This window comes from Lutra lutra, chromosome 5, assembly GCF_902655055.1.
Source record: "Lutra lutra chromosome 5, mLutLut1.2, whole genome shotgun sequence".
Taxonomy (NCBI): Eukaryota; Metazoa; Chordata; class Mammalia; order Carnivora; family Mustelidae; genus Lutra; species Lutra lutra.
In genome coordinates, this window is record NC_062282.1 from 54,645,060 (window position 1) to 54,658,604 (window position 13,545).

At 36.3% G+C, this 13,545-nt stretch overlaps 1 long non-coding RNA gene across 1 annotated transcript; it reads right to left on the minus strand.

Moving 5' to 3' along the window:
* Positions 1-10,939: 10,939 nt before the first annotated feature.
* On the minus strand, positions 10,940-12,925 carry LOC125100940 (uncharacterized). Its single transcript, XR_007127706.1, has 3 exons — positions 12,811-12,925; positions 12,191-12,294; positions 10,940-11,108 (listed from the first exon to the last, which is right to left on the minus strand). It is a non-coding gene; the product is annotated as an uncharacterized LOC125100940 (long non-coding RNA).
* Between the last annotated feature and the right edge of the window lie 620 nt (positions 12,926-13,545).

Below are 13,545 nucleotides of genomic sequence, written 5' to 3' on the forward strand. Positions count from 1 at the left end.
CCAGGTGCCCCTAACTTATTAGTATCTTTATATTTGAAGTGTTTTTCCTATAAGAAGGACATAATTGAGTTTTGCTTTGGTCTCCAATCTGACGAAATTTGACTTTTAATTGGAGTATTTAAGATATTTATATCCTTATGTTATTGTTGATAAAGTTTAAATGTACAATCTTTTTTTTTTTTTTTTAAGATTTTATTTATTTATTTGACAGAGAGAAGGCGCAAGCAGGGGGAGCAGCAGCAGGAGTAGGAGAAACAGACTCCCTGCTGAGCAAGTTGCCCAAACTGGGGCTCAATCCCAGGACCCTAGGATCATGACCTGAGCTGAATGCAGATGCTTAACTGACTGAGCCACCCAGGTGCCCCCAAATGTACTATCTTCCCCTTGTCCCACCTATTCTTTCTTTCTCTAGTTAGATAGCATGTATGATTCTCACTTGTCTCCTTGGTTGATGTATTAGCTATGATTCTTTGCTTTGTTCTTTTAATGGTTACTTTAGGATTTATGATATCCATATTTAATCACAGTCTACCTTCAAATGATATTATACTTCTTCACATATAATATAGGAATCTTATAATAGTATATTTCCATTTTTGACTCCCAGCCTTTGTGATATTTTTGGTCATATCTTTTACTTTTTTAGTGTGTTATAAATCCCATGCTACATTGGTAAATATTATTTTGTCAGGCAGTCATTTATTCTCTATATAGATAAATAATAGGAGATGGCCTGTTTATCCATGTAGCTGTCATTTCTGGTATTTCTCATTCATTTATGTAGTAGGTTCTCCTTCCATCTGGTATCATTTACCAGTATATCTGCTGGAAAGATTTTCTGTAACATTTCTTACAGTACAGTTTTGTTGGTGATAGATTCTTTCAACTCTCGTATGTCTGAAAACGTCTTTATTTCCTTTTTAAAAAAATTAAATAGATTTTACTCTTTAGAACAGTTTTAGGTTCACAGTAAAACTGAGAGGAAGGTACAAGATTTCTCATATACTTCCTGCACTAAGCATGTAGACTTCTTCCCCCTGTGTAGAACATTCCCCACCAGAGGTATACATGTCCAACAAGTGATGAACCTATACTGAAACATCATTATCACCCAGAATCCTTAGTCTACATTAGGGCTCACTCTTGATGTAGCAAATTCTGGGGGTTTAGACAAATGTGTAATGGCATGTATCCGCAATTTGCAGTATGATACAGATTAGTTTCACTCTCTAAAAGCCTTTGTCCTGCCAATTTACCCCTCTCTTCCCCCACCCCGGCGTACCACTGATTTTTTTACTGTCGCCATAGTTTTGCCTTTTTCAAAATGTCATGTTGTTGGAATCTTGCAGTATGTAGGCTTTTCAGATTGGCTTCTTTCACTTGGTAAGATGCATTTAAGGTCTTCTATTGGTTGATAGCTCATTTCTTTCTTTTTTTTCTTTTTCTTTCTTTCTTCCTTCCTCTTTCTTTCTTTCAAGATATTATTTATTTATTTGAGAGAGAGAGCACAAGCAGGGGGAGCAGCAGTCAAAGGGAAAAGCAGGCTCTCTGTAGAGCAAGGAACCTGATGTTGGACTCGATCCCAGCACGTTGGGATCATGACCTGAGCTAAAGGCAGATGCTTAACCAACTGAACCATTCAGGCATCTCAGCTCATTTCTTTTTAGCACTGAATAATATTCCATTATTTATTTATAAATATTTATAAATACCATAGTTTATTTATCCTGTTTATCCAACTTATCTCTACTGAGGGACATTATGATTGCTTCCAAGTTTTGAGTAAGACTGTTACAAATATACATGTGCAGGTTTTTGTGTAGACATAAGATTTTACCTTCTTTGAGTATGATTTTTCTTCATATTCAGAGGCTATGGCCATGATAGTAGGTGCCCCAACTTGTACCTTTGGTCCACCTTTTCTACTCCTGGCCTCCTGCTACTCCTAGCCTCTTGCTACTGGGGTCTAATCTCTTGATTATTCTATCTCTTATCCAGTGTTGACTTTTATTAAATACTCTTTAATATGATTTTATGGTTGATTCATCTTATCTTTGGATTATGGATTCAAAGTTTTAAACTAGAATGTATATAATTTTCTAAAAGCCTATAACTTCTTAACTATAATTACCAAGTGTTTTTAGCCATTTGTTTTATTCCTTTATTTCAGACTTAGGGACTCTCACAGCTCACCAGCATAATGGAAGTGAGGAATAATTTTGGTTAAATATATTTTAATTATAATTTTCTTTTTGTGTCCTTAAGAAATAATACTATGACTATACATTTATTACTTTAATGTCTTAAAGTCTCTTAAAATATATTTGCTTATATTTGCCTACTTTGCTATATTTGCTTAATAAGGCTCTCTTAATTCTAAAAACTAAATATAAATGTATCAAGTATCAACCAGCAAGTAGCAGAAAGCTCACTTTTATTGAACTGGATTTCTTAAACATGAGGAATTTTAAGGCTGAGTTATATGGATTTAGTTATTACATATAATAAAATGTGGTTATCATGTGGACTAACTTGACTAGCCATTATAAATATATGAGAAATTACATGGCAACAAGGGTCAGGAAGTTTTGAGAATATTTTCAATTTGCCAATATAGGAAAAATTCTTAAGGCTGACCTGATGCCAGAATGTCCAGTTGGATAGGATGACTTTGGAAAATGCTGCCTTGAGCAGAACTGTGGTAATCATGCCATATGAAGTTGATAATCATCTTACCTTCCGTATTATAAATCTTTGGTTGTCTGAAAGGTGCCTTGTGAAATCCAAATTTCACCACCTCTTATCCCTGATGGCTAAGATTATTAATTATTTTTATCCTCCCCCACAACCCTGGCCCTGCATTACTATATTTGTGTATAATGCACATTGGAGTTTTTCCGTAGGTTTTTAAAAAAATAGTTAAAAATTATTTAAATATTTAATTAAATATTTAAAAAATAGTTTAAAAAACCCTTTGGCTTACAGAACTTTTTAAATTTGTAATTGATATATTAATAGAGTCCAACTAACTATAGACTTTTGCTTTAGAAGATTTTAAATACAGTTGTTTCATTAATCAAAGGATTATTTGGGTAAGTTTATCATTGGTTTGAATGGAGAAATAGCAAAGAAATATAAATATGGCATACTTTTTAATTACTAGCAATGGCCCCATCCTTGTCTTTCCTATCACAGTAGTTAATGTACATTAACTATAGCACTGTGGATTGCCATATCTTTAAAGAGAATTAACTTCTACAGGGCCTGATTTCAAGCACTTGGTGACAGTAGTTTATTTTGCTGTCAGCAAAATAAGTAAGTATCTCCACATTCCAGACCCCATAGAATTCCTATAGCCATTCTTGGGAGCTGACTATATTGACATCTGGTCACTTGGCAATTACAGCCTTTGCATGAGAAGCTGCTGTTCTTTCTCGTGCATTTTTTTCTCATGCATTCTAAATACTAGGAATACCAGGGCTGATTCAGAGCTCCTGTCAAATTCTCTAGACTCCTGACATATGAGCATTGGTTAGTAGTTTCAACTTAGCATTTTCAGTGTACCTCCAGACTTCAGTTTTTTGTAGGGCTTCTAGAGCTGGAAAGGTGGCCTGGAGGTGAGCTGGTGGGGAGAAAGCAACAATTTCTGTTAGTAAATCTGAAAGTAATTAGGATTGGTTTAAAAATTATTTTCGTGGGGCTCCTGGGTGGCTCAGTGGGTTAAAGCCTCTGCCTTCGGCTCAGGTCATGATCTTAGGGTCCTGGGATCGAGCCCCAAATCGGGCTCTCTGCTCAGTGGGGAGCCTGCTTCCTCCTGTTCCTCTTCTCTCTCTCTCTCTCTGCCTGCCTTTCTGCCTGCTTGTGATCTCTGTCTGTCAAGTAAAAGGAAAAAAAAATTATTTTCATTATTTTATATTTATATTTATATTCATATTTTCATAAGCAAAATTGCTCATTCATCTGATTCTGTGATCCTTGGGCCTAAGAAAAGTGGACAAAGAACCCTTGTTAAATTTGCAGAGGAGTATAGTATTCTCCTTTTTCTAGTAAACATTGGGAGGGATTTTTGGGGGTTTTCACATCATATCTCACAAAGTCAAAAAGCCAAAGGAGGGCTGATTGTTTATAAGCTAAGAATATAATCATCTCATGGCATAAAAATTTCCTTGGGCTGTTTTTTGACAGCAGTAAGATGAATGGTTTAATGATGTATCTTAATGGTAATTTATAATTATGCCTTTGAATGCTGTCATAGAAATTATTTCATGTATTGGGAGTCACAGTGATGTGTTCATATAAATGAAAGACAGTTGATACAGGATTAGATTTTTTTTACAAGATTTTATTTATTTGAGGGAGAGGGAGAGTCCATCAGGAGAAGGAGCAGAGGGAGAGGGAGAGGAAGGGGGAAAAATCTCAAGCAGACTCTGAGCTGAGCACGGAGCTGGACATGGGACTCTCGTGACCCTGAGATCATGATCTGAGACAAAACCAAGAACCAATGGCTTAGTTGACTGAGCCACCCAGGTGTCCCTGCAGGATTAGATTTATTTAATGTTGTTTTAGGAGTAAAAACTAAGGTCATTGACTAAAACTTACAGAAATGAAAGGAAGAATTTACTAGGAAATGGAATTATTTAAGAAAAAAACCAACAACCATGGAATTAGCTCTTCCTCTAGGTAGTGAATTGCTTTTTGCTAGATTGGATGGTCAGTATCGAGGCAGGTAGCCTCTGATGCCATTTTCATTTATTGAGTATTTAATATATATCTACATTACAGTAACAAACCCATAGGCTTCCCAGGATAGATAAACTCAGCTAAGGCAGTGGAATGGTGGTGCTAGTGGCAAACTAAAAATGCCTTCTGTGCTTAAAGTTATTTAAATTGAAGTAAAAATGAAGTCCATTGTGCTAGCCAAACAAAACTTGTCATTTGGCTAACCGCTGTATCTATTGTAGTAGGCATATTCATATGCAGGATTTTTATTTTATCATTAAAATCAATACAGCATTATTCTTGTTTTAAAAATAAAGGACCCGAGATTAAGGGAAGTTGGGTAATTCATCTGTTTGATAGCTGCCATTCAGTGGAAGAGTTTAGGATCAAACTCCCAAGTATACTGTATCATGGTTAATTCATTTAATCTTCCTGGTAACACAGACAATAAGAAGTTACATCATTTACCTGATGGTCAGGTAGTTTTTGAAAAACCCAAGCTGGTACAATGACCACTGTATTTATTCCAGGTCAATTTGGACTCTTTCATTGACATCTGTTGATGCCAGTGCCATTGTAAAGATGAGACAGTGGTTCCTTGGGGAGGGTTAGTTATATATAATTACAGGTTTTGTGTCACAAGGGAAAGAGAGAGGGAGACACAAGCTTATTTAAATAAAATAGTTGACCACAAATAAAGTATGGTGAGTATAGTGGGTCAGTATCTCCCCAAAATTCACATCAACTCAGAACCTCAGAATGTGGGACGCCTGGGTGGCTCAGTTGGTTAAGCGGCTGCCTTCGGCTCAGGTCATGATCCCAGCGTCCTAGGATCGAGTCCCACATCGGGCTCCTTGCTTGGCGGGGAGCCTGCTTCTCCCTCTGCCTCTGCCTGCCATTCTGTCTGCCTGTGCTCGCTCGCTCTCCTCTCTCTCTGACAAATAAATAAAATCTTTAAAAAAAAAAAAAAAAAAAAGAACCTCAGAATGTGACCTTATTTGGAAATAGGGACTTTGCAGCTATAATTAGTTAAGAATCTAGAAATATAGATACAATGAATTATGCATCTAAGGATGAAATTATCCTAAAATTAGGGTGGGCCCTAAATTCAATGACTGGTGCGCTTAAAAGAGCAGCGGACACAGAGACAGAGGACAGGCACAAAGGAGGTAGAGATACAGAGAAGACCATGTAAAGCTGGAGGTAGATACTGGAGTTAAGTGTAGCTACAAGACAGGTAATGCCAAATGGTGCCAAGGATTGTGACAGCCACCAGAAGCTAGGATAGAGGTAAAGGACAAATTGTTCCTCAGGGCCTTTGGAAAGAACCAGCCTCGCCGATTCCTTGATTTCAGACTTCTAGCCTTCATAAATGTGAAAGACTAGATTTCTGTTGTTTTAAGCCACACAGTTTTGTGGTATTTGGTTATAACAGCCTCAAGAAACTAAATGGTGAGATACTCTAAAAACATCTGCCTTTCCCTTCCCTTCCCCTCCACTCACCCATATAGTGTATGCTTTATAGCTTTGGGTCCCTGAAAATAACTCCACTAGAATTCTACTGAAGCATATAATTAATAGATTCCTATCAAAATAAAAATATGTTACCTGGGAAAAGTAACATATCAAGTATTAACAATAGAATTCTCTAAAAAAATGATGATTACTTTTAATATCTTAGTATGGAAGCTTTTATGCTGATTCAGACAGTATTTTAACTGGATATGAGAGAGGATATTTGAAGGTAAAAGTCAAATGCTTCTGGCTATTAGTTTCTGAGAGTTGCAATTATTATAAATCATGGATATATCTTTAAAGCATATTTTATATCATATTAATGTACTGAAACTCATGGTGATATAGAATACTTGATTATAGTTTGCAGCCCGAAGGAAGGTATTTTAAGAGCAGTAGATTTAAATTTGGTATTGAATGTGTTCTCTATTTTTCAAGTATAGTAGGACTGCAAATTCATGTGCTAACTGAAAATCCGAGAAGATAATTAAGCCTATATTTCTTACCACTTTAGGTTACTTGGAAGGGTAAATATTTTAATGGGTACAATTGCTATCTACTTTCTCTTCAGGTGCTTGTGTGTAGGCTTTATTAAGCATAAAGAAATGAACGCAGTCTAAATTTATGACAAATCTTTTTATTCATAATAGGATAAAGCATAATTTTTACTTCCTCTGCATAAAATGTGCATATATCTCCAATATAAATTTGAATTATTTTTCTCATTTTCTTAGGGATGGTGATTTCTTAAGAAGAATTCTAGCAAAACTTCAGAAGTGATATTGAGAGAGGAGGACCAGGGATGAATGATGAATTTAGGTGTTATTTCTTTCTTTCTTTTTTTTTTTTTAAGCCTAAGATTGTACTATTGGTACAGGACTTCAAAATTTCTTACATTTTCTTATTCTACCTTACTGGTTTCTGTGAAAATTATTTATATATTACTCTAGATTACGATTTCTTAACATTGCATCATCAACATTTTACCCCAGGTAATTCTTTGTTTTGGGGTACTGTCTTGTGCATTGTAGGATGTTTAGCAGCATTTCTGGTTTTACCCACTAGATGCCAGTAGCACTCCCTAAGAGTGACAACCTGGAACCTCTCCAGATAATGCTAACCCTGAGTAATAATCACCCCTGATTGAGAAACACTTAAGTTTGTATATATATTTTCTCCTTGATGTTAAATCTCTCAAAGGATTTCCTGAGGATTTGGGAATAGTTGGTTGTATCCTTTGATTTTCCTCATATCACTGATATTATAGACTATTGGAATTTTAGGTTAATTCCAAAGCTTCATTATACAAATTCAAAATTTGAGATTCAAAAAGCTATGAGTTGCCTTATTCAGCCACAGAATGGTAGCAATTTTTCTAGACTCTGTCACCCTATATCTTATAATATCTTAAAATTCTCGTTACTTTCCCCTGATTTAGAATTCACTAATGCTATTATCCATTTTAATTTTTCTTTACTTTCATGTGTAAAAATGTCTTCTACTTTGTTTCTGCATTTCCTTCTTCATTATTTAGAGTTCCAGTGTCTCCACTCTGCTTCATGGGTATTTCTAGTTTAGTGCAGTAGAAAAATTAATATACTTCTTTTTCTTTTTTGCATTTGCATCATAATTTAGGTGCATTAGATATTTTTTTTTCATATTTAATCATTTAATTCATTCTTTAATTTAGCAAGTATTTATTGAGTGTTTTCCAGAGTCAGGCCTTGTGTAAGATTCTGAGCATCTAGTAATGAATGAGACTGCTTGTAGCTATTGAACTGAAGAAATTTTTTTTTTAAAGATTTTATTTATTTATTTGACAGAGGGAAAGAGATCACAAGTAGGCAGAGCAGCAGGCAGAGAGAGAAGGGGGAAGCAGGCTCCCTGCTGAGCAGAGAGCCTGATGCGGGGCTCGATCCCAGGACCCTGAGATCATGACCTGGGCCGAAGGCAGAGGCTTAACCCACTGAGCCACCCAGGCACCCCAAGAAATTTTTTTAAAAAGATATATTTATTCATTTGAGAAAGAGAGGGAGCACAAGCAGGAGGGCAGAGGGAGAGGGAGAGAGAATCCACAGCAGACTTCATGCTGTGTGCAGAGCCTAACATAGGGCTCAATACCAGGACACTGAGATCACAACTTAAATGAGTCAGACACTTAATCAGCTAAGCCACACAGGCGCCCCAAACCAAAGATAACTTTTGATGTAAACTTAAAGTATCTTCGTAGGGCATTAATCAAAATTTTCTTGGCTTATTCTTTCTTATACCCCTCATTTGTTAAAATCTGGTTATGTCACCATTAGCAGGTCTGCTATTTCTCTTCTTTCAGGTTCTTTAGTTTTGTTTGACAGCAGTTTAAATATTACTGTATGGCCTGTGGGGACCAATCTTCCCACTCATGAACATCCAATTATTGTCTTCTCCCACTTCTTTAGAGGAACTACCTACTGTTGTCTTTTAAAAAGTGGAGTCTTATTTTGTCATTCCCTTACTTAATTATCTAGTTCTCTGAGGATTTGCTGGTGCATTGTTGGCTGACCATGATAAAAATTTTCAGTCTGTCACCTGAGCCACTTTACTGTGCAGAATAGTGCTGTATGATAGAAATAGTTATGTGAACCACATAAGTGCTTTTAAATTTTCTAGTAGCCACATAAAACAGATAAAGAATTGAAATTAATTTTATTTTGTACTAAGTCTTTGAAATCCAGTGTTTTTGTTAAATACTTTGTTTTTTTTTTTTTTTTAGAGAGAGAGAGTGCATGCACGGGAGGAGTGGGAGGGGTAGAGGAGAGGGAAAGAATCTTAAGCAGTCTCCATTCTCAGTGCAGTTGGGCATCATTCCATGACCCTGAGATCATGACCTGAGCCATAATCAAGTTGGATGCTTAATGGGCTGAGCCACCCAGGTACCTCAGAATCCAGTGTTTATTTATACTTATATCACATGTCAATTTAGACTAGCCATATCACAAGAATTCAAAAATTGCTCCTGACTAATGGATGCTATTGGATGGCAAGATTTAGAAAATTAACTATTTAGGTCCACCACACCCAAAGTGCAGAAAGTGTTCCCAAGACTGGTATACCCTCCCTACTACAGAGATATGTTACTGTTATGTTGTTTTTTAAGTTTTTTTCATTTTGTCATTGAAAAACCCAGTTGAGTTTATGTCCCATGGAAAAGAAAGGGTTATTTCTGTTGGATTCCTCACTCTAGTGAATGTAATAGTCTGGGGTTTACACTATTATGTCCCTATAAAGCATGCTGTACATCTCCTAACAAGACTGCCATTCATTTTTTCAATAAATCCTGCACAGGGGTATTTGGGTCTGTGAACTGACAATTGATTTACTGCCTGGAAAATTATTCTTTATTGATTTATATTACATGGAGGTGACTGCAAATCTATAGTGTCTTTAATCAGAGAGAAAATGCTAAAGTTAGTGTCATTCTTATTGAGACAGGCAATTCCAAGTAGGCGAATAGGAGGTTTAGCACCTCCTGGTGACATCTACATATTATTCAATTATGAATTCTAGTAATCTGTAACATATAAAGCAGTGAGAGCAGGATAATTAATTGAAAAAAACCCCAAAGTGTCCTTTGTACAAACAGGTATTTTAGATGTCAATTTGGCATTCTCTTTCTGTGTAGAATTGGCTTGATTTTTTCCTGAAGATTCTACATCATATCTAGATTGTTATCCATATGTTGAAAATGCAGAAGTGCCTTAAATGAGTAAAACCTCTGAAATGGAAAGTGTTCTAAGTTGATTAATCAAGTTAGGGAAGGTTTCTAAAAACTGTATTAAAATGATTTATGTAATTTCTATGAGTTATTTCAGGAAGCTCGCTAAGGTTGGGAAGGGGCTGAGATTACCTGCCATCTTGCCCTGGCTTTGGGAGCTTCGTTTTGCAATCAGTTCTAATCAAGAGGCTTCTGTCTAGAACATAACCTGACTTTAATTAATTAATTGATTAAAAAAAAGATTTATATAGTTTATAGAGAGAGAGAATGGAGAGGTGGCAGAGGGAGAGAATGAGAGAGTTGTAAGCAGACTGTGCACTAAGCACAGAGCCCAGCATGGGGCTTGATTAGAGGATCGTGAGGCCATGACCTGAGCCAAAACCAAGTCAGACGCTGAACGGACTGTGCCACTCACGTGCCTCTAACCTACCTGAATTTAATTTAAATTAAAAAAAAAAATACAGCTGCATGTTAGATTATTGCTTGGGCAGAGGGCAATGGAATCTGTAGGACTGCTACATATATAAACCCTCGGTATGTGAATTGGCTTTGGAGGATCTACAGCTTTCCTGAAATTGTATGCAGAACATGTGCATGTACATGGTTTGAATATGCTTTCCCCACTACCCATCCCTCTGGGAGAGGGTCTATATATCAGATTCTTAAATTTATCCAGGACCTTAAAAAAAAATCTCAGATATGCATAGCAGATTCACTGTTGAATCCATATGTGGCACCTTGTACAGCGCTTATCAGTTAGCAGTTCAATAAATATTTGTTGGATAAATGAACACTCTTAGCTTGTTTCAGCATGTCAGGTGAGTTTCCTGGAATACTGGTAGCTTGTCTAAGGGAAATTTTTTTACTTTGCTTAGTTTCTTATAGTGCCAACAAAATGTAGTCATAGCTTAACAGTATTTATGTCTATAGGGAAGCAAAGATTACCATTTGGGATTTGGAGTTCCAGCTTTTGATATGATTATGCCAAGTGACATTTTTTGATTCCTTATAGCTTGTCTTTCTCCTTCTCCTATTTTTCTGCCCTGCTCCCAAATCTCTTTCTCTTCTTTTGATGCACTCTAAATATGGAAGATCAAGTGGGAGGTTGGGAAGACTTCTGCTGTGAAATTTAATGGTAAAAGATACTGTTTAGTCATCCACTCAAAGACATTTTTATTCAATGGAAAATTAAAATTCATTTATTTATTCAAAAGGCATATATTAGTTGTGAGCTACATTCTGTATGTGGCCCTGGGGGACACAGCACAGACACATACAGACCTTGTCCTTATGGTGCTTACAATTTAATATGGCAATAACAAAATACAGATTTTTAGCCAAAGGCTCAGTGTCTTGGTTATATGTCAAGTAATTTCACTAGTGCAGTTTATTACCTTGATCTCTTTTGAACCAAGTGTATTTTAAGTGCTAAAAGCTTTTTGTTGGTGCTTGCAGACTCATTGTGGGGCCTAGAATGACTTACAGAATCCCTGGAAGCAGAATCTGAACAGTTGAACTTGCTCTTTGGCCGCTGGCCCCTTCTCTGAGGCTCAGGGAATGGGTTAAGGCTTTTTTGAATATATACAAAGCCAAACTACTCCTTTCTCCCTCTATTTTTCTGTCTTACAACCTAAGACAGCAAAAACAAAAGCATGTCTTCCCTATATGTAATCTGTAATTCTATACTTTTCTGCAATGAAGGACATGTCTGGATCTTTTATTTACCATATAGTGCACCATTAGGTTTAGTATTTTTTCTCATTCTATTACTTTTTTTTTTTTTAATCCAAATGACAGAGATATGGGGTCTTTAAAAACTGAAAACTAGATATTTTTTGGTTGTTGTAGACAAGCAATTTAATGAAAATGCTACTGAAATGTTTTTCCTCTATGAAAACTAGTAAATCAATTACAAAAGCAATTTCCTTACACAGTATGACTTTATTGTGTTTGACCAGGGCATTTGCTAAGTATTAGTTCTTGCTGAGAGCAAAGAGTAAATTTTATTTCAAGCTTTTCTTTCATGCAAACAGTGAGAGAAGTATCAGAAGGGCAGTTGGTCACTGGTCTTACCTGGTGATGTGCATAGAGGATGAGGGAATCTGTGGGCTGGCCTGACTGCTTCAGTGTCTACACTGAGAAATGCAAGAAAGAGACCTGTTTTCTAATAAAAGTGGGGGAAATGATGGCAAATTCTCTTACCTCGGCTTATTTCCTGTAGGTGCAGGTATTGTGGTATTTCTTTTTAATTCTTTCTGAAAGAGTTTTCTTCATTAAACAAACAGCATGCCCAGCCCCAATTCAGACTAAACAAATAAATGTACAAAAGAGAGAGAAAAATATATTTCTGATGTGTGAACATATTGGAGTGGAGGGTTAGTAGCTATGGATTTCAGTTCTGTCCCTGAACTTGGTGTATAGATTGTTGTTGGTCCAATATATATAATGCCCCCCCCCCCAAAAAAAACTTACAAACAATTTACTGTGTGTCTGGTATTTTCCTGGGATTCATGTGACACATGTAACCCCTCCCTTTGCCCCCAGTGTGTTTTATTTCACCCATCGAAGATTGAGGATTTGCTGCGTAGTAGTTAAGAGTCTGGGTATTGACCCAGTATCTCTAAGCCTGTTTTTTCAGCTATAAAGTGCTGACCATAATAGTATCCATGTCATTATAACTTGTAGAGTTTTAATGAGAATTAAATGAGATAATGATTTTGCTCAACAGATGTTAGCTACAAAAATTGCTGGAATGAATGTGACATGGTATTTTATTTTGGGAATATAACGAAAAGAGCTATAACAGTTTTTTGAAGACTTACACTCTTCTTCCCCATTCCATGCTCAGTCAGAAGGCATTCCTTTCTCAAAGTTGTCTCAGTGCCTTCTATAGTACCTTTAGTACGTTATATTAAATCTATGTATTTAAATACCAGCCACCGCCATCTCCCAGCATGCAAGCTCTTCCATGGCATTGTCTATCACTTAATGTTTTTTCAGCATCTACTGCTATTCTTGGAACACAGAGAATTGAAAATGTTTTTAAAACAAAGAACAGAAAGCAGGAAAAAGCCAAGAACTGAAGTGATCCTTTGAAGATAGTGTGAGATATTAAGTGCAAGAGATGAAGATATTTAAGATAATGGCAACAGAGTAGAGGCCAGGGGTGGGAGAGGGGAGGAAGGAAAAAAAAGAAGGTGAACTTAAGGGTCAGTTTGGATGGAACATATTTAAAATAGGCTAGAGAACAATGTAACATCTATTTTTAGGAAGAGGGTCAAAACAGATACGCATTTTCTTGATAAGAGATAGATCTTCAATGGCAGCTTGAGAATTTGGTAGAATTTGGGTTTTGGGGATAAATAGGAGTCCACATAATTGATCAGGTGTTTAGTGAATTATAATTAGTGCTGTATGAAGGCTGTGTGGGTTTTAATAAATTTAAAGCAGAACCCTAAACCTCTCAAAGAATTTGCAGTATAATTTGAGGTACAGGGCTTGAAATCTGATATGTATGAGACAAGAAGGATTAGCAGTACCTGATAACAACCTTTTGG